The 22925-nt window shown below is 37.7% G+C and overlaps 1 long non-coding RNA gene across 1 annotated transcript; it reads left to right on the forward strand.

Annotated features, from left to right (window-relative positions):
* The first annotated feature begins 176 nt into the window (after positions 1–176).
* LOC128613123 (uncharacterized) lies at positions 177–13292 on the forward strand. Its single transcript, XR_008386830.1, has 3 exons — positions 177–326; positions 10075–10169; positions 11280–13292. It is a non-coding gene; the product is annotated as an uncharacterized LOC128613123 (long non-coding RNA).
* Positions 13293–22925: the final 9633 nt, after the last annotated feature.

Below are 22925 nucleotides of genomic sequence, written 5' to 3' on the forward strand. Positions count from 1 at the left end.
GTGTACATGGATCATCAAATTGCAAGACTGTAAACTTTCAATGGAGGCACGTCACTTCTGGGTAAATTTGCACAGATATTAAATTTCGGCCCCCTCATTTTAGATTTAGGCCTAATGCGTGGCTGAATTTTTATAGCGCGCAGATCGATATCGCTGTAAAAATAATCATTTTTTTAAACTAGCTGGGCAGCGAAATCTTTGCTTTGCGCTAAAGTCAACAGTGGCAGAGTTTGAGCTCAAATAAATGCCGCTGTGCCTGGAGCACTTTGCAGAAGGCATCGGGCGAGCAGCGGACTCTCACGCCTTTCCTTTACAGCAGCTTACAGGTAGGAGCAGATCATGCGCTCACAGCCCATTTCCACACACTTGGACGGCATGTTGAGGTTTATATTCGAAGGGTTGCATTTAACTCGGAAACGCGGGAGGTTTTTTCGCCCTCGAATTTAAGAGATACGGTTCGCGGATTGTAATAAGACTTGCTGGAGCCTTTTCTCTCGCGCGGCTTGCTGCTGACAGACTGCGACTTCAGCTGAAAGATGATGCGCTTCATTCACATTGCGGGAAAAATGCGCTCTCTCCAGCGTGCGAGTAAGAGCCAGCACTATCCACGGCGACCCCCTAGAGTTCTCATGTGTAGAATGATTGAGTGGTTGATATTTTCCATTGTTAAGTGATTTAAACGATAAGCAACGTTAGCGAAACTTAACGTGTAAGACAGTTTCTCGAAATAATTACCACGTGCGGTCACGGTATTGATGTTTTCGTCATTTGCAAGAGGTTGCGCAATGGTTTATATGCTACAATAACTAAAACTCGTGGCAAAGATAGTCAGGAGGAAAATGCGGCAATTACCTCTAATGTGTATTGCAATCATGTTTGCAGGCTGAATACACACCTAGTTTACTTCACCTACTTCAGGCAGAAATGGGAGCGAGCCACAGACCATCGACAAAAAGGCAAAAAAATATTTTGTATAGCCTGGTATCATTATAGTAGTCTAACGACTTCATGGTTTAGTTAGGCTACTGGAATTAGCCATACGCCTTTTGGAATTGGGAAGTCGGCCTAATAGAAATCAATAATAATAATAATAATAATAATAATAATAATAATAATAATAATAATAATAATAATAATAAATTCACTAAAACCTTTGTAAATATTACAGCTTCTAAGTATTATAAACAGCAGGCTGCACATGCTGAAAAAACAATTCACATGATTTTCAAATAATGCAAGTCGTTTTAATTGATCACTTATTTAGCCTATATTTTACATTTTATAAACGGCAACCAATAAAATAATGAAAACTATTCCACTTTATTACCATTACCACCAACTAATTATTCTTCTTCTTCTTCTTCTTCTTCTTCTTCTTCTTCTTCTTCTTATTATTATTATTATCCTATTACTAAATATTAAAAACCACCACCAACAACAGCAGAAACAACAACAACAACAACAATAATAATAATAATAATAATAATAATAATAATAATAATAATAACAATAATAATAAAAATAACAAAGTCAAGAACTCTTTACAGCTCCAGTAAATGGCGTGTGTTCACTGGAAATGTAATTTAACAAATGAATGTAGAAATGGGTATAAAATACCTGACGGCGGCTATTGTCTTTCTAAGCGCATAACAATCATGTCAATTAACATAACCTTTATCAAAGAGACCGCTAGGCTTAATTATCCTTACTGTGAAATCCATTTAATCGGGTTACACTTAATAAGAGCGCTTCAATTCTCGCGTTTATTTGCAGTATGAAAGTTTTCAAGTACTAAACATTTGAACAATATATCCCAAACCCCTCAAAGAACCGATGTCAGAAGTTGGGGTCATCATAAGTGGCCTGGTGTTTGCACCATATATTTTAACTGCGGCTAGTCGCCTATTTTCTTGGCCCAAGTATAGTGTAGTAAGCTACAGGCTATTTTCTTCATATTCAGCATTTCTATACTAAATAAGTTATAATATAAATCCAACTGGGCTTTCAAACCATGGAAATGGTATCAATATAACCGATAATACAACTTGTGATGAGTGACTTAGGACCAGCCAATAAAACCTTTGCGATGTTCAGTGTCTTACGTAACCCGTAGAGCCAATCTGGCGCGCGCTGTGCTAGCCTAAAGTTCAGAACACCCAAGTAGATCGTATCCAGGGAAACGGCGCGCGGCCATCTTACCGGCGTTAAAGCGGCTTTTAGGCCGCGGCTGCGACAGGAGCGACACAGCAGCCCGACTTAACTTCTCCCTTACACCAAATGCTCTTAATCCCCAAAGAACAGCAAAGTAAAGCTGCTGCCCCACAGTATATTAAAAGAACACAAAGTCAGTACGAGTTGGAAAAGGCAGTTTCTCTGACAGCGGCGATTCCCACACGGCTCCGAGACGCACGAAATGTATTTAATAACACAAGTATACACTGCGATGAACATGCATCTATTACTTTTCTTAGCTGTGTGTGCCAAATAAACAATAAAACATGACATCGGCTTATACCTTTGCTTCTGCTGTGCAGGCCTATATGCCGTCTTATATTAGTTTAGAAACATTCTGGTTATTTACATTCTTTTGACAAAATTATTAATTTTTTATTGTAATGTTATGATCTTCTATTTATGGCCTTTGTAGGCTAATAGTGACAGGCCTATAGATATACTACTACTACTTATAATACCAAGAATAATTCCTTATTATGAAAAAATGTAGAATTTATAAATAATATTAAGAGATTGAATTGTTATACTATAACTACAATAATACAAATATTATCCTTATTAACCTGCAGCCAGAAAACACATACATTACAATACTCTGCTTCTGATTTATCTCATTTTAACCGTCCATAGACAAACATCAAGAATTGTGTCTATTATCCGGGTAACTATGTATAGGCCTACTCCACTATAGCACTACTACAATTGTTATTTTTCTGACCAAAAACATGTATCTAATCTTACAAGTAAATGCATGATTAAATACAAGACTTTGGTGAAGGGAATACAGAATAGCCTATATGTAGTAATAACATCATATTGTGGAAATTAGTATGTTATCAAAAGGACAACAGAATCAGGGCCTTTAATATATTACAAATTTATATAAGATTTTGCAGATCAATGGAAATGTGCAGTGTGATGGTTAATATGGCATATAGGTTGAAGTGCCATGTACCATGAATCCATGAATCTGGCAACTTTTCGCATGGCACAAGCGTGTCAGGTATCAGCATGTGTGATGGAAACAGGCACGCAACTTTATCTGAGCATATTGGGGTGCTGGAAAGGCTGTAACCAGCAGATCAGGAAAGTGTAATGGTGCTTCATATACATCAAAACAGGTGTGTGCTGGACAGTGACTTGTTGCCTGACTATACTGTGATTCTAGATAGAAATTGAAAGAAAATAATGTTGGTATAAAAATAAACACTTTAGATGCATTTAGAGTATTCAATTGATGAATGTAGATGAACACAATCAAAATTTGCAAATAAATTTTAATTTGTTTTTTATATTTGTGCTTTTAAATTCTCAGGAAATCTTTTTCCCCCTCAAATGTATATGACACCCAGTTAACAAATTCACATCATTTTTTGTTTTCCTGCTGAGGCTGTATAGAGCCAGATGGAAGGTAGCGGAAATAGGCTAGGGATGCAACAGAGGTCAATAGTGTGTTCACAGTGCTCTAACAGAATGGTGTGAAATTCCTACTTGGTACTTTCTCTCACAGACAAGACTTGCCATACCACAGGCCAGGTCCTATACATATAATTACATTTCAGAAATTCATCAGTGTTTATACACAAACTACAAACTATTTATGTGCCTTTTTAGAGATGTCTTCAACATCCTATATGTCCTGTAATTCCTCAGTACATTACATATTTACATACAGCGATACATAAGGGTTTTCATTCATATTTGCCAAAATAGCTGGCTCATGTTTTTCCATTCCCCATGTGCAGACATACATATACATACATACACGTATAGTATAGATTCCAGTAGTTCTCACCCTCATCCAACATTTCCTCTGGTTAAAGTCTACAGTTCAAGACTAAGTCACTGGGAAGGACACTCAACTCATTAAATCTTAATGAAAGCAATAAACACAGGTGCCAGCAATTCATTCAGACGCCCAAACCAATCTCCATTTCCTGCTAAAGGCAAACAAGCCCAGATGCCCCAGTGTGATTCTCTGAATAACAAAAGCAAATCAAATTTTTGTCCTGCATGTGTTCCCAATGCAGAAATGTAGAGGCAATAGGTTATGCGGAGATAGAGCTTGTCCAATTTATTGTACGTGAGACGGGTGTGTCGCTGAGGTGATTCCAGCATTTTCTAGGACAGCAAAGAGCTTGTAGTTGAGAGGATGGCAGGAATATCTATGCAATATTCATTTGAACCTATTTCTTCAAGATAGAACTGGGCAGAAAATCAAGTCTAAAGCCCTTTCTTAGAATCAAACTCATATATATATATATATATATATATATATATATATATATATATATATATATATATATATATATATATATATATATATTGTGTGTGTGTATGTGTATATAAACAATTAATCTAGGTACTCTAGACTAGATACTTCTATGTCTAGATATTTAACTCAGCCCAAATTATATGCTGCTCTACTGATAATCTATTCTATATGTCTATAGTCTATATAGTTTGGAATTCATTATGTCTCCTTTATCCAAATCAAAATTAAATAACAGCATAATTGCTTTCAGAACTCCAAAATGTGCCCAAGTGCCCAATTTAAAGAGACCATGAGCTACTGTAATAAAATAGCCCTACCACCTACTCTATATTCCTTTACTCACATTACATGAACCCAAACACAATCCAATATAAAAGGTACAGATCATTCATCATGCCAAGATTAATGTGTGAATAAAGCACTGTTAAAAGCCCAGAGATGAGATTACTTGTAGATACTACAGGGTAGTGCTCCCCAGACACACACAATTTAACCCGCGTCTGCTTACCACTGACAGTGACATAGTGGCCAGACTAATTCAATTTTCTGTCAGATTAAGTGTAGGTAGTATTGTTGGGGAAGTAGATTTATCATCAGTGAAAAGAAAGACCTCCAGCGTGGACATACAACAGAATCTGTCAAGGACTGTGCTGTGTAAAAGGAGCAACGCATGTTTAACATGCCTCGATTACTATTATTTAGAGCATCAGCCACTGAAATATAATCTAAACATTACATAAACAGGCAAACTTTGTGGTAAGGCACAATCATGCAAAAAAAACAGAAAAGAAAAAATTTGCCAGAAAATAAAAAAGGCAAAGCATGTCTCAAAGCATTTGAGGTACTGTTCAGTTTAGGCTTACCAACCATTACCATAACTGTGTATCTGGGGCTTAAGCGGACCAACCCACTATTAAGGTCACTTATCCCAAAGACTGTTCTGTTACTATACCAATGCAAATAAGTCATCTGTACATGCAAAGCTGTGCATTATTAGAGACTAGTCCAACATGATGAATCCTTTTGAGCAGTGCGGATGATTTAGACTGGGAGAAAGATTAATCATTACATAAGGTTTGCTTATGAGAAGAGCATTTGCAAAGAGGTAGGCTTTTTAAATACCTGGCTTCCATGATGGTGTGGTTAAAATCCCCAATGTTTTTAAAATGCAAATGCTCTACTGCCAGTTGGAAGAGGTACAAATTTATATTTTATGAGAATCAAACATCAAGATGTATACCAGTGTATGAATGCAGTGGTACTTTATTTGACAAGAAATACTATATTAAGCTTGCAATCTAGTGATTTCTGAGGATTTATGTCACTAGCTATGTTGTGCAATATATCTGTTATATATCTATAAGTCAGATCAATTGACAATATTAAAGCTAGCCAATGATGGAGCAAACAAAGCACTGAACATATGCATGGGGTTTGTTTCATCCCCCATCAATGCACTACTGGGGGCTTCACTGAAAATAATCTTAATTGCAAAAAAACCCAAAAAAACTCTTGAACACTGTGTATCCAGTACAAGATGTCTGACAAGCAGAAAGCCAGCATCTAGAGGAGACATCTAACTGCTACAACGGATTTTAGTGAGCAGTTGGTGATAAACGCAGTTAGCCCCTCCTTGGTTTAAAGCAATTAATTCAGGCACCCTGACATCAACTCTCCAATCCTCTGACAGCTTGGAGCCCAAATCAAAATGCTAGTTCTCCTGGGAACAGGAGAAGATAGCCGGCTCTTTTCTGGACTGTTTGCTCACTGGGCCTGAGAGCAATCTTCCTTGCTGAATGAAATGCAAGGACACAAACAATGTGGCGGCAAGAGAATGGGAGACGGGGAATGAACAGTTTGGACTATTTGCTCAGCAGAAGGGCAGTCACAATGGCTGGCCCATGGCTTTCCCATGCATCAAGCCTCTTAGTCTTAGCACTCCTTTGTTGCTGGGTTTCGTTCAGATAAGAGCCCAGCTGCCCCATGCGTTTAATTCCCATTGTACACCATACTGTATAGCCATTTATCTGCTTTTAGGTGGCTTTTTGTCATTTTGTTATTCCATAAGTGTGCATCATATCACCCATGTATCTCCATGGTCTGGCTTCACCTTTGCATGTGCAGTCGCTTAGGAAGGATGGACCAAGAAAACAAGCAAGGTCAAGACTACAGAGAGATAATACCTCAAGTCTTCTCCTTTCACTTAAGCATATGTATATGTGTGTGTAGCTATCTCATTAAATCAGTTGCACCTTGAATCATTCTACGTAAGCAGTTACTGAAGAAAAATTACCCCGTGGAAAAAACAGGAGTAGAGTGAATGAAAAAAAATTGCCTACGCTTCGATTATTCTCAAAACAGGTGTTTTAAACAGAGAGCACCACCCAAAAAAAAAAAAAGATTTCAACATCAGCTTGGTTGTAAATCAAGCTGACAAGCCAAACTCTGCCATGTGCCATTTGCATTTAGGATTCCAAAGCCGTCTGTGACAAAAGTGCATGCTAGTCAAGTGGGTAAAACTCCATAACCACAAGGTCAGACAGGATCATTAAGAAATTATATTAAACATCAGAAACCTTAAGATTCTGATATCTCTGTGGTTCCACCCTTAAGAAAGCCTGTCAGACAGAGGAGCTTATTATGCTTAAGACAGCATTATCTATCACTTGCGTATTTATTGTGCATCTAATTTTGGCCTATTATTAATAATATGATAAACACTACAGCTACAGGCTATAATTAATGCTACCACAACTATTATTTCTACTTCTGCTGGAGCCATGCCACTACTAGTGCATGTGACATAATTACTAATTACTACATATTGCTTTTATTGCTGTTAATAAATGTACTTACGCCACTGCTGCAAACACTTTTTTTTTTCTTTTTAAACTTTTTATTCAATTTCCTTTTTAAGACCATTTTTGGAATGGAATGAAAATTACATTTCAATTTATTAATACACTACAGAATAAAATAATTAATTCATTCATTGATTCTTCTTAAAGTCCAAGATTATTAGGATGAATTCATATTTTGTTAAGAATATTATGAACCAGTCAGAATTAGTTAAAAGCATGTATTAGTGATTATTTTGTAAAATTGTAAAAATTATTTTGTAAAAACCTATTTAATAATATGGGTTTCCTTACATGAGTAAGCTGGGTACTCTTACTTATAAATCACTAAACTAACAGTTCTGAATACTGCTAAAGAGAATAACAGACCCTCAAAATAGAATAAGAATCATCAACCTCAAGAGGTCCACACTTGGTACTAAAGCAATTTTCCTCAAAAGGCAAAAAACCCCAAAAAACAACAACAACAATAACCTGCTAGGGTTTATGCAATGCAGTTAAGAAATGCATGGAGTTATTTGCAAAAATCCTGCTAATTCATTTACTCCAATCCATGTTCTCAATTCTAATTTCACAGCTTCATCAGGTCTATGAGGTGGAAAGTCAGAACACAGAGAGCCTAATACATGTAACATTAATGTAGTGGCAATGAGAAAGCTGGATTAGTGTTAGGAATTTACGTCACAGTGGGAGGACTGATTTCCACAGTATTATAATGGCCTATTATATTCTTATCATGTTTCAAAGAGGGAGTCTCATAGAAGGAGAACTATAGTTCTGTGGTGATAGTGAAAAAACAGAAAAAGGTAATGATGCAGAATCCAAAGCAACATGTCAAAACAAAGAGCAAATCAATCTTGTGTATAGTGCAGCATTCTATATGTTCATTTAAATGCAAGTACATTTGTACATGTGTAGGTGAGGGTGTGTGCATGAACATGCGTGTGGGATAGTTTTGCATAACACTTCACTGATACTAAAGTAAAGCTCTGTTCATGGCTTTTCAGCACTCCTTTAAGTTGCCACCACTGTGTAATTGATGAGTGCTGAGAAATGACACAAAGCTCTACTGCTCAGAAATGAAAGAGAATAACTGAGTCATATAAGAAGAAACACACAAAAGATGGGTGATTAGCAAGTACCGGAACAATGTTGATATTGCTCCGAGAACACACACGAATAAACACACACTTCACTGTACAGCGCTTTCACATGCTGCTCAAGCAATAAAAACAAACTCCTCATCGCTACAGTGATAAAATAAGCACTAAATTCACTATCATATTCAGTTAGCAACACTTATTCAAATAACCAATGGGCTGTATATTCAATTAGTCACTCATCTAAGTTAGACTTTTTCTTAATGCAATGCATAAAGATACATTGAAAGAACTGAGAGCTATGGAATGCCAAACAGTCCATCTTCCTATAAGACAAGCTCCAGGCAGAACTTATTTAGGGGTTGTTTCTGTAGGAGAAAACTTTCTAGTGTCAGGAAGAATCCTTTCATGAAGGTTTTGCAAAGAATGATGAGGGAATGATTCTCCTTGGCACTAAACAGTTTTCTAACTTTCATGTCATATCTTCCTTTCATTTTTGGGGATTAGTGGCTTATTCAAGGGTGCAATTACAAAGCTATACAGTGGAAGGGTGGGGAGAAATGAGCCTGCAGGTCTCTTCCATTTCATTTGACTTCATTATGCATTTGAACGAGGCACATTTCACTACTGCAGTCCATTAAACATTATTGTCATTGATGACAAAACCATTGTTAAAAACATCATCTCTCTCTCTCTTTCTCTCTCTTTCTTTTAAAGAATGGGGTGTATGAGAAATAGAAACATAACTGAAATATACTGTATGCAAATATATATAATTAAGAATATGCAGGTTGCTAAATATTTACAGATTTTAATTTTACTAATAGTACAGAAACTTAAATACTTTTTTTCCTTACATTGTCCCTTAAAAGACAAATAAGCAATATCTACAATTTGCAACAAATAATCACAAAAACATTTTCAACACCTTTATCTAGTTGTATCACATATCATGTTGCGTCAGCTCATGGTGAGTAATAGGATAGTAAGGATAGGCTGGTGCAGATCAAATCCTTAGAACACCATAGATTTCAAAACTGGAAAGAGTCCTGATTTTGCAGTACATGGAGTTAAAATGGTATGCATATTGAATAATTGCTTACCAACACAAAGTTTTATATGCAGTGCATGAGCCTAAGCTCATGTATGCAAATACAAGTGTATGTGTGAATGGTAACTAACTGAGCTAGTTTTAATAGGAAAAGTGGTTTCCTCATGCAAATTCCCACAAGGGAACTGGAGAAAGCCTTTGAATAACATGAATGAACTGAATGACAGTTATAATATGTTAGTGCATCAAAAATGCCAATAGATCACAATACTCAATACATTAAATGATATTTAAAACAACTCAAAGACAGATTTAGAGGCCTGAGAAAGGGTCAGTTTTGACCTAAATCTGCACTCATAGCATTTAAACCAATAACATTATTACCTAAAAGCAAAGTCTGTGGTTTGGTCTCAGGAGGAATTATATACACACACAGCCTCCGAGCTAATAAAGACAAGGCTTAATATTCTACTCTGACTCCCCAAAACACTATTGTTTTACCAATAGGATCCACTTGGCCAGGTTTTTTTTTTTATTTTTATTTTTTTTTTTTAGAGAGGACGGACCAAAGATAAGAGCTATGGGAGCATGTGACGGCCACACAATGTCCCCTCGGTTGGCCTCATTGACCGGCCCATGGCACCTTCCAGGTATGACTGCAATGTTTAACCAGTCATCCATCTTCTACCTGCTGCTGGCACCTTTGTCTAAGCCCCACCGTTGTTAGGGCCTGCTCTGACTCAGTGGATCAACCCCGTTTATTTCCCCATTGGCTGTGGCTCAGAATCTATGCTTTTCCTTTAATCCGCTTTTTATTTCTCTGACAGGAACTTTCAGTGTGTTAATGCATCTGTGAGATTGGGTGGTGAGATTGGGTGGTTCAGAGGAGAGGCTGTCTATTGCCAGGTTCAACTGGTGATTTGTGGCGAATTCCAAGCGCTTATCAGCAGAGTGCAGGGTTAATCTACAAACAAGCTCTATGTAGATCTGTTAATTTTTCTGGAGTGGATCTATATAAAATTTCCACATTCAGTAAAGTGGTGAAAAAGAACACTAATTTAATTTCAGGAAATTCTAAGTCTTTGTTTACGTTTATGCATGTGCATATAAAATGTCTGATGTTTATATATTTTTGTTAAAAACCTGAGAGATATTAGTCCTTGCCATATTTATCTGTATCTCAACTATGTCTTCTGATGTATCTTTAATTAAACAATGCTCAGCAGCACTTTCACTCTTCAGTTAAATTATGACTGATGATATATTAAATTAATAAACTTATGTGTGCAGTTAAAATGCATGTGTGAATGGTGGTGGCCTATTATGAAAAACCAATGGCAAGTTTGGACAGGGTGCGGCATGTGGACTGCCAATATCTTTTTTAAAAAAAAAATAAATAAAAAAAATAAAAAACCTCTGTGGAGCTCCAATGACTTAATAACCTTTTTAAATAAACATGGCCTCATTTTCACTTTGTCTGCAGCAGGCTGAACACCTTCACTTTGTTAACTGGGAGGAAGAATGCCCATATTAGGCATCTGATATTTAAATAACTACACAACAAAAAGAAAAGACTGGAAATTAGACAGGACATAATCTGGCTCTGGGACATAATGATATTGTGGTAATTCAAATGCAAATCTGCCATCATGCCATCAGTGTTACTTCCAACATAATTCCATGCATATAAAAATGAGACTGCATATAAAAATGAGAAGGTAATTTGGTAATTAATTTAATGTGAATACTTTTCTTTTCAGGTATGGATCAATTTGCAAAAGTTCATCAGTTGCAGCCCTAACCCTTCAAACCTTGATGGAAGTGCTTGCTTGCCAATCATCCTCACATCACCTTCACCTGCAGTCATGTCTGACCTGGCCACGTATGAGAGATAACATTTGTGTCTGCAGAGCTGAGAGAGGGGACAAAAGGAAGTTTGACGTTAATGATTAACGGCGCTAAAAGCCCCTGCTTTTGTATTCCCATGGTACCGAGGCTATCTGGTGGCCATGTGACCTGCGTGGAGGAGATTGGGGGTTAGCGGTAGAGCAAACACAGGTGCTGTGTTTGGGTTGGAGTCGCCTGCGCTGTCAGGGACAACCACAAACACACGCAGCTATGCCAAGCTCCACAAACAGCCGCCTACGCCAACAGATCAAGTCCAATGTGCTCCTCCCTGTCTTCCTATATGTTCCACATTGGAAAAAGTACCTGATTTATGTTTAGTGCATTCTAGCTGGGGCATCCTTAAGGATCATCCTTGATGTATAGTCTAAATAAAAACACAATTGCCTTTTACTTTTATAATAAAAAAAAAAACTATTAATACATGCTTTCATTTATGTACCTGTATATTCCACTGTGCTGAATGATCATGTTCTCATGCCACATGCAACTGCTAATCAATTTTGCTGAGGTTGCCTCACTGTAATTAATGAGCTGTTCTCAATCATTCTCAATCATGCTAAACACAATGTTAACAAGTCCTGAGGGAAAGGTGTTAAGAACCATTTAACCTAGGCATTTTCAATGTCAATCATGGCTACAGGTGCAGTGCACTAGTGGGAACTGGACCTTTTCTTGATAATGTAATCAGCTGATATGAAGGCCCTATCGCCAAAACCCTCTCTCACTGACACAGAAATGACGGAAGTGATAACAAGAACAAAAGCTACAATACACGCATCCCCTCTTGTAAAAACAAGGAAATGGAAAGACTCCATTATGGAAACACCTCATTCAGTTTCTAATTTTCTGTGTGGTGATCAGACAGACGGTTCTTTTATTGTTCTGATATTATTGTTTGTGCTCCGGCTGCCTTACAGTTAATTGCTAGCAATCAAGGAGGCAAGGTTTGATTATGAACGCAACAATGATAAAGCCTTTTGATGGCAAACACTTAATCAGAAGGGAATATTAAATTTTTTGAGGGAGAGAATCGGTGTGAAAGAGATAGGGAGAGTCCAGCCGAGGTAAATAAAATGTATACGATCTAAAACCTCAATCAAACAACAGATTTCATACCTGTGTGTATGTGTGTGTTTACATATCGCTGTCAATACTAGTGAACACACACACCTTTGTTAGCTTTACTCTAGAAACCAATGAAGGTGTGCTGGAGGATAGGTGTAAAACCTGAATGAAAACTCTGATGACACACTGCTTTAAGATTAAAAAGGAAAGCAGACACTGTCTGGAATTTATAGTTTTGAATATATTAATACAATAGGTGCACTTAATGCAGTTAACTCAATACGATGTGGTTTGGTCTATTTGTGAACACAGTTACTAGAGCTATCTTCACTAAAAATACAATATACTTCAACCTGATAAAATCAAAACACCTAAAAGCCTAGACATCTAAAAAAGTTCAGGAAACAAGGATTTTGTCCTTAGTTCATCTTCACACCTTTCATCTTCACCATAATGTACAAAGCTTAAACCAGAATTCACATGCAGGATAATTATAAGTGATCCATTGACGAATAGAAGGGCATACAGAGAAAAAAGAAAAGCTATAGATATCCATCACAGGATTAGTGCTGTAGGGTGTACTGTGGAGAAAAAAGCTTCACGGCAAACCGCTCCAAAAGGACTCGAGGCATCAGCTTTGTTGCTAGAGTATTGTGTTGCTCCATAAGTCTGGCTATTGTGAGTTGAAACTGAGCTAATCAAAGTGAGTTAGCAATGATAAGCTATGCTATGAAAAGACAGAAAAAAACATTTCTGTCTTCAATAGCTCTTTTTGAAGTGGTAGACAAAAAATGTTATGTAAAAAGCACAAGTGTTTTCTACGAAGGCAGACTTGGCATGAACCTTCATCTCTTTGTCTGCCTCTACACCTATAATGGATTATGCTGGAGGGAATAGTAAAACTCTCTACTGTATTAAAATGCTTCTATAATAATATATGCTCAAAATAGGGTTCTGTGATGGCTCCATACTATACACTTTATACAACCCCAATTCCGATAAAGTTGGGATGCTGTGTAAAATGTAAATAAAAACAGAATGCTATGATTTGCAAATCTCATAAACCCATTTTTATTTTGTTATTCACAATAGAACACATAAAACATATCAAATGCCTATTGTTGCCCCGTCCCAAATTTTTTGAGACATGTTGCGACCATCAAATTCAAAATTACCTTATTTTTCACTTAAAATGGTACATGTCCTCAGTTTGATATGTTTTCTATGTTCTACTGTGAATAACATATGAGTTTATGAGATTTGCAAATCATTGCATTCTGTTTTTATTTACATTTTACACAGCATCCCAACTGTTTTGGAATTGGGGTTGTATAAATATATGTAACGTGTATATTATACATAAATAAATTACATAAATAAATCTGTCAATCAAGTGTATCATGATCAAACTAAATAATAAATTTATATATATATATATATATATATATATATATATATATATATATATATATATATATATATATATATATATATATATATATATTATAATTATAATAAATAAACAAGTTAAAAAGAAAAGTAAAACTCAAATTTAAAGAACCAAGGAATGTCTATCTTCAGATATTCATCATAAAGACCCTTCATCCATCCATCTTTTGTAACCACCCAAAGCCTGAGAAGACTGGTATGAGGCAAGAATATACCTGGAAGGAATGCAAGTCATTCACAGGGCTACATGTACACACTCATTCACACATTCACATCTACGGACAATTTATCTTTTTAGTTGAACCTTATTTATAGGGCTACCTACTTGAGTTATTGATGTCTGGATTAAAACCAATTAATTCAAGTGACCAGTCAAATAAGCTCTATAATTATATGAATATTAATCACACAGGTAGATGTTGATCTGCTATGGCATTACTGCCTGTCGCACCTCCTCCAGTCGTCACAGGATTACCCTGCTCATTCTTGAGCTTTGCCAACATGCCTAGTGCAACCAAAACCATACAGGCCTCCCCAGTGACTAAGGCTGTAGCGAGCCCCACTGGCAACGTTAATGTATGCTCAGTGCCACTGGTTCCATATGGTTTCCTCCTGTTACACCTAATAACCATTTTAATAATGGTGAGTTATGATTTCCACAATTGTAACAAAATGCACCTCAATACAGTGCTTTGAAAATGTATTTTCCCCATCCTGATTTCTTCTGTTTTTGTGTATATCTCATACTAAATTGCTTCAGAAATTAAAACAAAATCTAAGATAAAACAAAGGCAACCTGAGTAAACACAAAATACAGTTTTTAAATGATAGTTATTTATTGAAGCAAACAAGTTCTCCAATACCATCTGGGCCTGTGTGAAAATGTATTTTCCCGCCATAGTTGCTAATTTCCCAAATATATGAAACTGCATTCATAATGGGGTTCAGCTGGACTAGACACAGCCAGGCCTGATTACTGCAAACCCTGTTCAATCAGAATCTACACTTAAATAGAACTTTATCGATAGCATGAAGTTGGTTAAAAGGTTTTACCCAGTAACACACTATGCCAAGAAATTCCAGAAATGACGAGGAAGAAGATGACTGAAATATATCAGTCACACTTCGATTAACCGATGGGAAAATGTCCTCACTGCCACATCCCTATAGTGAACCGTCCTAGAAGTTTGCCGACCTTCCATAATTCCTCCAAGTACACAGCAAGAACTCATCCAGGAAGTCACAGAAGACCCAAGGAGAACATCTAAGGACCTATAGGCCTCTCTTGCATCACTAAAAGTTCATGACTCCACTATCAGAAAGACACAAATGGCAAAAATGTCATCCATGGAAGTGTGGCGAGGTGAAAACCACTGCTAACCCAGAAGAACATTCAGGCTCATCTGAATTATACCAAAATACACCTTAATCCTTTTGGGAGAATGTTCTATGGATTGATGAGGTGAAAGATGGACTGTTTGGAAGACAGAAGTTCCGTTACATCTGCTGTACACCAAACACAGAATTCCACAAAAAGAACATCATGCCTACGTCAAGCATGGTGGTGGCAGTGTGATGGTGTGGGGATGCTTTGCTGCTTCAGGGCCTGGGCAATTTGCAATAATTGAGGGAAACATGAATTCTGCTCTCTACCAGAAAATTCTAAAGGAGAATGTCCGTTCTTCAGTCCGTAAGTTGAAACTCAAACGCAACTGGATTATGTAGCAAGACAACGATCCAAAGCATAGGAGTAAATCCTAGTCCTCGAAGTAAGTGAAAGACTGATTTACAGTTCTCAGAAGCATTTTGTTGCAGTTATTGCTGCTAAAGTTTGCACAACGTGATTCTAAGTTTAAGGGAGCAATTAGTTTTTCACATTGGTGATAGGTGTTGGATAACCTTTTTGCTTCGATAAAAAAAACTGTTTGCTCAGGTTGTCTTTATTTTATGTTTTATTTAGTTTGAGATCTAAAACTATGTAGTATGAGATATACAAAAAAACATAAGAAATCAAGGCAAATACTTTTTCACAGCACTGTATACTTCACAGGACCTACTTTGAGAATCATGGCTATAGGTCACAGTCCCATACATTTAAGGTGGGGAAAGTGATAAAAAAAAATGGGATGAAAAGTGGTAATGACTTGACGTGGCAACGACCAATCCCAGATTAAAAGCAGCTTTATTTTTCAGAGAAATGCTTAAGGAGCTGGACTATGATTTTCAGTCTACAGCGCACAGTTTTAAAATATTTAGGGATTATGGACAGACCTAGTTTAAATTTTGTTGTGAACAAGAATATTCAGTAGCTGTTAATCAGTCCTATTTAATCTGTTATAATAGTTGTTCTAATAAAAAATCAACATCAAATCAATAAAAAATTCTCTATAATGTAATAATTGTATAACAATTACAAGTATTATAACTCATTTCTGCTTAAACTAGGGACCATATACTGTGTTACACTGTCAAAACCTTGAATCCACTGTACTTCACACATGAAATATTATGATAAAATATTCTTTGTAAACCGTACAGGTCATTACAGGCAATAAAGTACCACATAAACAAGTATCAACACAGAAGACAAATAGTTCTGAGTCATGGTGGTGACTGCACTTGTATATAAAGCGGCATGTAAAAGAGCTAACTAAGGCTTGTGGGAGCAGGTGATAGTCTGGCCTTGTCCTCGCAGGCATCAACTCACGCACACTGTTTGATCTCATTTTATTCACTTGCAGCAAAGAGAGCAGTGAGGGGGAGGAGGGGAGCGGGGGTTGGTTGGTGACAGGTGTACCTGAGTGGTGTAGAAAAGCAGAAGCTCCTTCTTTCAACTCTGTCCTCCCTCTCTGCTTCCCTCTGTGCCAGCTGTACAGTACATGCCTGGGAGAGATAGATGCCATTCAGTTTGGGCAGAGAGTACAGACAAAGAGAGTATGGATGTATGAATGGGAGAAGGCAGGGTCATACAGGAGAGCAGGAAGAGCGAAGGACACAAGGTGAAGGCCATTAAAGGCCCCATAAATAACTGTGCATTATAAAGCTTGGCAAGACATTAAGATTGGAATATGATGAAATGGCATAAAGACAATTAGCTTAGATGAGATCTTGGGAATCACCTTGCGGTTGGATTGATAATCCATTGTATTTGTATCTTCTGTTCCAGTCAGATGTTACATATGTTGCCACTTTTTAAAGCTCTTTTTAAAATATGTATTTGTGGCTCATACTTTTTGAGTATTAAAATGAATTGCTGCACATTATTGTTCTTTTTTTTTAATCTACTAACAATTATTTTAAGTAAAGTAAAAACAGATGGAATATGATTAATAAAACACAACAAAATTGTAAGTGATAGAACACCACAGGTAAACTGGATTTGAGAAACAGTGTTAGTCATTTGTCATGGTAGATAACAGATGACATCATTCTTGCCAGTGATGTGGCGTTTCTATTTTAATCTACATTGATGTAATTGTTTTACAGAGAATATTACCATTCACAGAACATGACGTGGTTATTACTGAGCATCTGAACGTTGCTGATGAAGGTGGGACGGCTGCATGTGCGTGTGACCAGTAGCTTGATGGAGCGAGTGAGATAAAGAGAAAGAGACAGACAGCTGCTGTCAGCCAGAGACTGGTACAATGAGCCGAGCAGCTGAGGAGGTTTCACCTTTCACTAAGGCGAACATGACCAATCCCGTCCTTCAGCAGCCAATGAGCAGCAGAGGCTTTGAGCTCATTCAGAGCAAGAGACAGAGAACAAAAAGAACAAAAAGAAAAGTTTGGTGAGCTGTGTTATTGAGTGACACAGGAATAAGAAAGACCAACAGAGACTTTTACCTTAAGCTACAAACCGTACTTTCTACTTACAAAGACAAACCACAATGATCAGAGACATTCCCTATAGGGCAGAATATTCAGGTTTACCAGTAGTAATGTAGTGATCATCATTTTGGACAATCACTATTACTTTTCTACATGAATAATTTTTAAAAAAAAAAGTAAATTTACACAATCTGCTGTGTCTATTTTGATGGATATCATCAGAGTAGTACAAGAGGAGAGGAGTGACATTCAGTATGCCTTTCTCTCTCTCTCTGTGTGTGTGTGTGTGTGTGTGTTTGTGTGTGTGGAGAACACTGAGGCACAGAGGCAGGCAGGCTGAGCGATCAGCCGGGTGCCGGGGGTCGGGATAGAGCTGATAAAGAGATGACATGGCCGATAAGATAACCCAACTATATAGCAGACATTCAGATAGGGGGCGGGATGAGTGGCACACAGAATTGGAACCAGATAAAGCAAGAGGGGCCCCTGGAGAGTCGAGAACAATAGAAGGAGGCGGGGAGACAACGCAAGGACTAAAGGATTGCTTCCGGAAACATCCACGGAGAGCGGGCTTGAAAGAGTGGGCTGTGCCATTGGGATGATCCCCTTCCATTAACCCCAATAAGAGCACACACACTCTACAAATTCATTAACACACAGAGACAGAGCTCCATCCCACAGTGGCTTTGTGGATATTGCACTGACTCTCATAAAAAAAGAAAAAGAAAAAAGTAATGCCTCAATGAACCAAAGTGCAAAAGTACGCATCACAGCCTTCATCCACAGTTGTTAAACCCAGTAGTTTTACTGATTTCAATTCTCCACAAAGGTAAAAACCTAAACAGTCAATTCAGTTGCAGTAATCAAATTTAAGTAGCAAAAAAAAACTTGACTTCTAAACGAGAAAACAAGCAACAATATTATGATTCTGCCCTATTGTACACTCATCAATTTCATAGTGAATCATTGTTTATAGTACAGAAAAAAGAAACAGCCAAAATGATCTGCTTTCTTTATAGTGAGAACGTTCATCCCAGTGAGGCTGAAACTGACCAATTTCCTGAAACCAGACACAAACTGGAATGAAGTCAGTTCCTTGATTTGTGGAGCAGGAGGTACAACAGGACAGACTCTGAATTGAAGATGAACTCATTTTACGATTCTGACTCTGATGGTGCGACAAAAGGCAAGAGCGAGCTGGCACAATGAGCAGCACAAAGAGAAAACCAACTTTCATGGCCCTGAAAAGGGGGCGAATGTCTGGGCCAGCTGTTTTTAATGTCACCACCACTGATAGGAGGCAGGTCATTTTTAACAGTGTGCATCACCCTCATTCAGTCTCGCGCAGACACCCGGCTATTCATGGGTAACCTGTGGTGACCTGTATTCAAGGCCACGTCAGGGTCCCCTGCACAAAAGGTGCCAGCAAAAGGGGGGTGTGTGTGTGTGTGTGTGTGTGTGTGTGTGTGTGTGTGTGTGTGTGTGTGTGTGCGTGCGTGTGTGTGTGTGTGTGTTGGGGGTGAGTGGTTTTGCAACTAGGCTGTTCACAACCCTCCAACCCCCTTGGTTAAAAAAGACCTGACTTTTAGGAGTTTCAGTTAAAGCAAAACATACGGACAACAAATACAAGAAGAGGTAGGTACACACACACACACGAAGAATGTACAAACAAGCTGGAAACAAAAGAGCTCTTGTAACAGAGGCGGGGATCTTGATGAAAAATTCAAACAATATTATATGGAGAATGTCAACAAGCGCCACACTTCTGCTGAGGGCCTTACAAACAGACAGAGCAACTCAGCACACACATTACGCCAGTGCGGCTCAACCTCTCAGCGTAATGATGATGGCTCTTCTTTTACTCCTGCTTGCCTTTTAAAACCAACACATACACTGCAAACAGAGCCGCAGGAGGGGGAGAAGTCTGAACCTGTTCCTTTTCTATGTACCTGCTTCAAGCGTGCACACACACACACACACACACACACACACACACACACACACACACACACACAACGTCACGGGTCACCTGTGACTTGGATTCCCTGACCACACGGGAAGGGATAGATTCTGAAAGACACAGATTAAGATATTCTTCACATTCCAACTGTCCACCATCACCATGCAACACTTTAATGCTTACTGACAGAAAAGCTCAGGCAGCATTACTTATTCTCTTATTGTCACGAAAGACAGTAAAGAAAACATACCACTCAATCGTGAGACCCTCCACATTTGCAGTCACTGTCAAACTTACAGAATTGTATTTGAGAGTCATACTTAATGAAAGAAACTGACCGTGTCAACTGACTTTCAAAACAAAGCTATGTGCTCTATACAGGTATGATGCTAGAGAAGTAAATTGTACTCTAGTCAAAGAGTTGTGTTCTGGCTCACTTGCTTGGCCTGCACTGTGGCACGTGGAGCTGTTGGAGGAGAGAATTGGCAAACTCGTGCACCTAATTGTTATTGCGGCAGTGTTTGGCCTGGAGCCAGTCGATAGGAATCAGGGATCAGCTCCTGAGCTGTTGCTCCCACTCCCAGTGTCTTAGTTGTAATGCATCCCTCTACTAACAGGGATCAAGGTATTAGGGATTCAGGTTATTTGTATTGATTTTATGTGCTGTCATGCCGCGTCCCAGCCAAGTCATATTTGTGGAAATTGCAAATTTCACCTAGAAATGTCACCAGCATTTAATCTTTTCCAGTGTGGTCAATACGGGAATCTCAGGCTGATCAAAGCAGCGTTATTGCACCGAGCTTCAGAGCTTCCACTGTTGCCATGGCATCAACCCAGTGCACAGGTTGGAGAGAATCGAGGAAAAAGCGAATCAGAACTGTAGAAAAGATCGATTGGATCCTACACTATTGACTACAATTAGATCCTTATAATACTATAGAGTATACAGTATATATATATATATATATACACATATACATAAAACAAAAGAAAAACACTTAAGTATGTAATTTCCCCATGGCAAATCCCTATGAATCCTATATGAGAGATTTTTAAAACAGGACAATCTGCTTCTTTTTCTTCTTCTACTATCTATTTTGCAAAGAGGACCATGTTTATTTAATGCCTTCACTAAAGATACTGTCTCCATCATTGCACCAGTCAATCTGAATAAATGTAATAAGTAAAAACAGAAACTTTTCTTAAGTGTTCATTTGAAGTGAGCACAAAGCATACCAGTAAAATCAAGCTGAATAACATGAAAGCTTTCACTGATTGCATTGTATAGATGTCCCTATTACCATCCAAGGCAACACAGACACAAAAAAGCCACAAAAGGATCAAGTAAGCTTAAAAATCTTGCAGGTGCACTACTTGCTTTACCCAAAGGCTATAATTCAAGCAAACACAGCCATGTAAAAATTCTGCGACATGCTGCGGCCCAGACTGCTGGCTTACACTTCGCACGCTGCAGATGTTTTCTTACACTCCAAATTTGCTCTGGAAACTAATCAAGGCCTGATAAAGCTCATGGCAAATATAGAAAAGATTGACATCCACATGTGGAAGTTTGCATAGCTTGGCCAAGTGTACATATAGGCCATTGAGAGCATGGCTTCAGCTGGGCCAGAGTGAGTTTAGATTTGGATACTTGGAAAGGAGATTACACAATGGGCAAGGTGATTCTTTAAAGCTGCAATTTAAAAGAAAGAAACACAAATGCTACCTGATACTTTTGATACCTTCAGAACACAATTAGCTCTCGGATCATCAGGATTTTCTTTTTACTAAAAAGGCCAATAAACAAAATAAACAAGAAACAAATTGAATATTTGTTCTCTTTTAGCCTTTACACTTAGTTTTCACTTACCATAGGATAATAAATAGGTAGGATGAATAAACTGTGTTCGCCCATTCGTCCTCAAACTGAAAAGGCCATTGAGAAGGTCTGGTCACCCTCCAACTGATGAGCCTCATGCTAATCAATGGATCAATTAAGGAAAGGCACACAGGGTCAAGCCACAGATATTGCACTGCCTATTAGTTCGTCTACCTGTCATTATTACACAGTCACATGTCCAAACAGAGAGTGAGGACTTGGCACGTATGGCAGCACTAGCCAAAGTAAACAGAGAAGCGATGAGGCTTGAACAAAATATTGATCTGACACAAATCTGCAGACGAGAGGTCTAAAAGCTGTGATTAAGGCTAGTGTGTGTCTCAGTGCATGTATGTGTTTCTAAAATTATATTTTAAAAAACCCTCAAAGTTTAATGTTTAAATATTGCTTCTTATATATGCTCAAGCATTTAGAATATTCAGCATTTCTGAATGTAGCAGCAATGAAGTAAAGAGATGAATCCCTTTATTAGATTATTGGTTAAAATGTTCCCTTTTTATTGAATCATGCAGAACTAAATGATGTTAAACGAGCAAGGATAGAAACCTTCTACTGATGTTTTGGTATATTAGACACCAAATACCACATACACAAAGTATTTTCAGTGTAAAATGTTCAGTAATAAAAACATTTAAATGATGATTGACACTGAAGCTGTGTTGTGTAGTTACAAAGCTTTCGATTTAGGATTTACACATCTATCTATATACTACCTTAAGGCAACATTTTTTATATGAATATTTTAATAAATATGAAAATAGGCAAACTAGTACTAAAGCAAATTACCAATCAGTGGCATCTTTGGACCCCATGGATACTATAAATGCAAACAGTTTGTGCATAAATTTATTGCAAAACCCTTTCTGGCCATTTAAATTTACCACAAAGAAAATAAAAATGTAAGAGTATGAGTGAAATAGAAACTGAATTCTATTTAAAATGAGATTAATAATTACAAGATGACTTGTCTTGCTGAGAGGGTGATCATATCTTTACAAACTGCTTTGCAAAGCTGGTAACGATGTTGGACCATCATGGCACTCTTTCAAAATAAAGAGTAGTCAGGAATAATTTCAGTTTTCGTCTCTGTAGGCAAGATTAAGATTATTGGGACTTGAATGAATGCTCTGAGGCTAAGCTTATGAGAGAAACAATACTGGTAAGTTGTACAAACAGCCCTAGCAGAGTAATCCAGAGTACTGAAATTCAAAAGCGGCATTGTGAAACTCAATGAAAACAGCAAGAGTCCATATTCAGGTCTGATAAAGTTTTCAAATTCTTTTGAGATTCTTCT

This window comes from Ictalurus furcatus, chromosome 9 (genome assembly GCF_023375685.1).
Source record: "Ictalurus furcatus strain D&B chromosome 9, Billie_1.0, whole genome shotgun sequence".
In the NCBI taxonomy this organism is placed as follows: domain Eukaryota; kingdom Metazoa; phylum Chordata; class Actinopteri; order Siluriformes; family Ictaluridae; genus Ictalurus; species Ictalurus furcatus.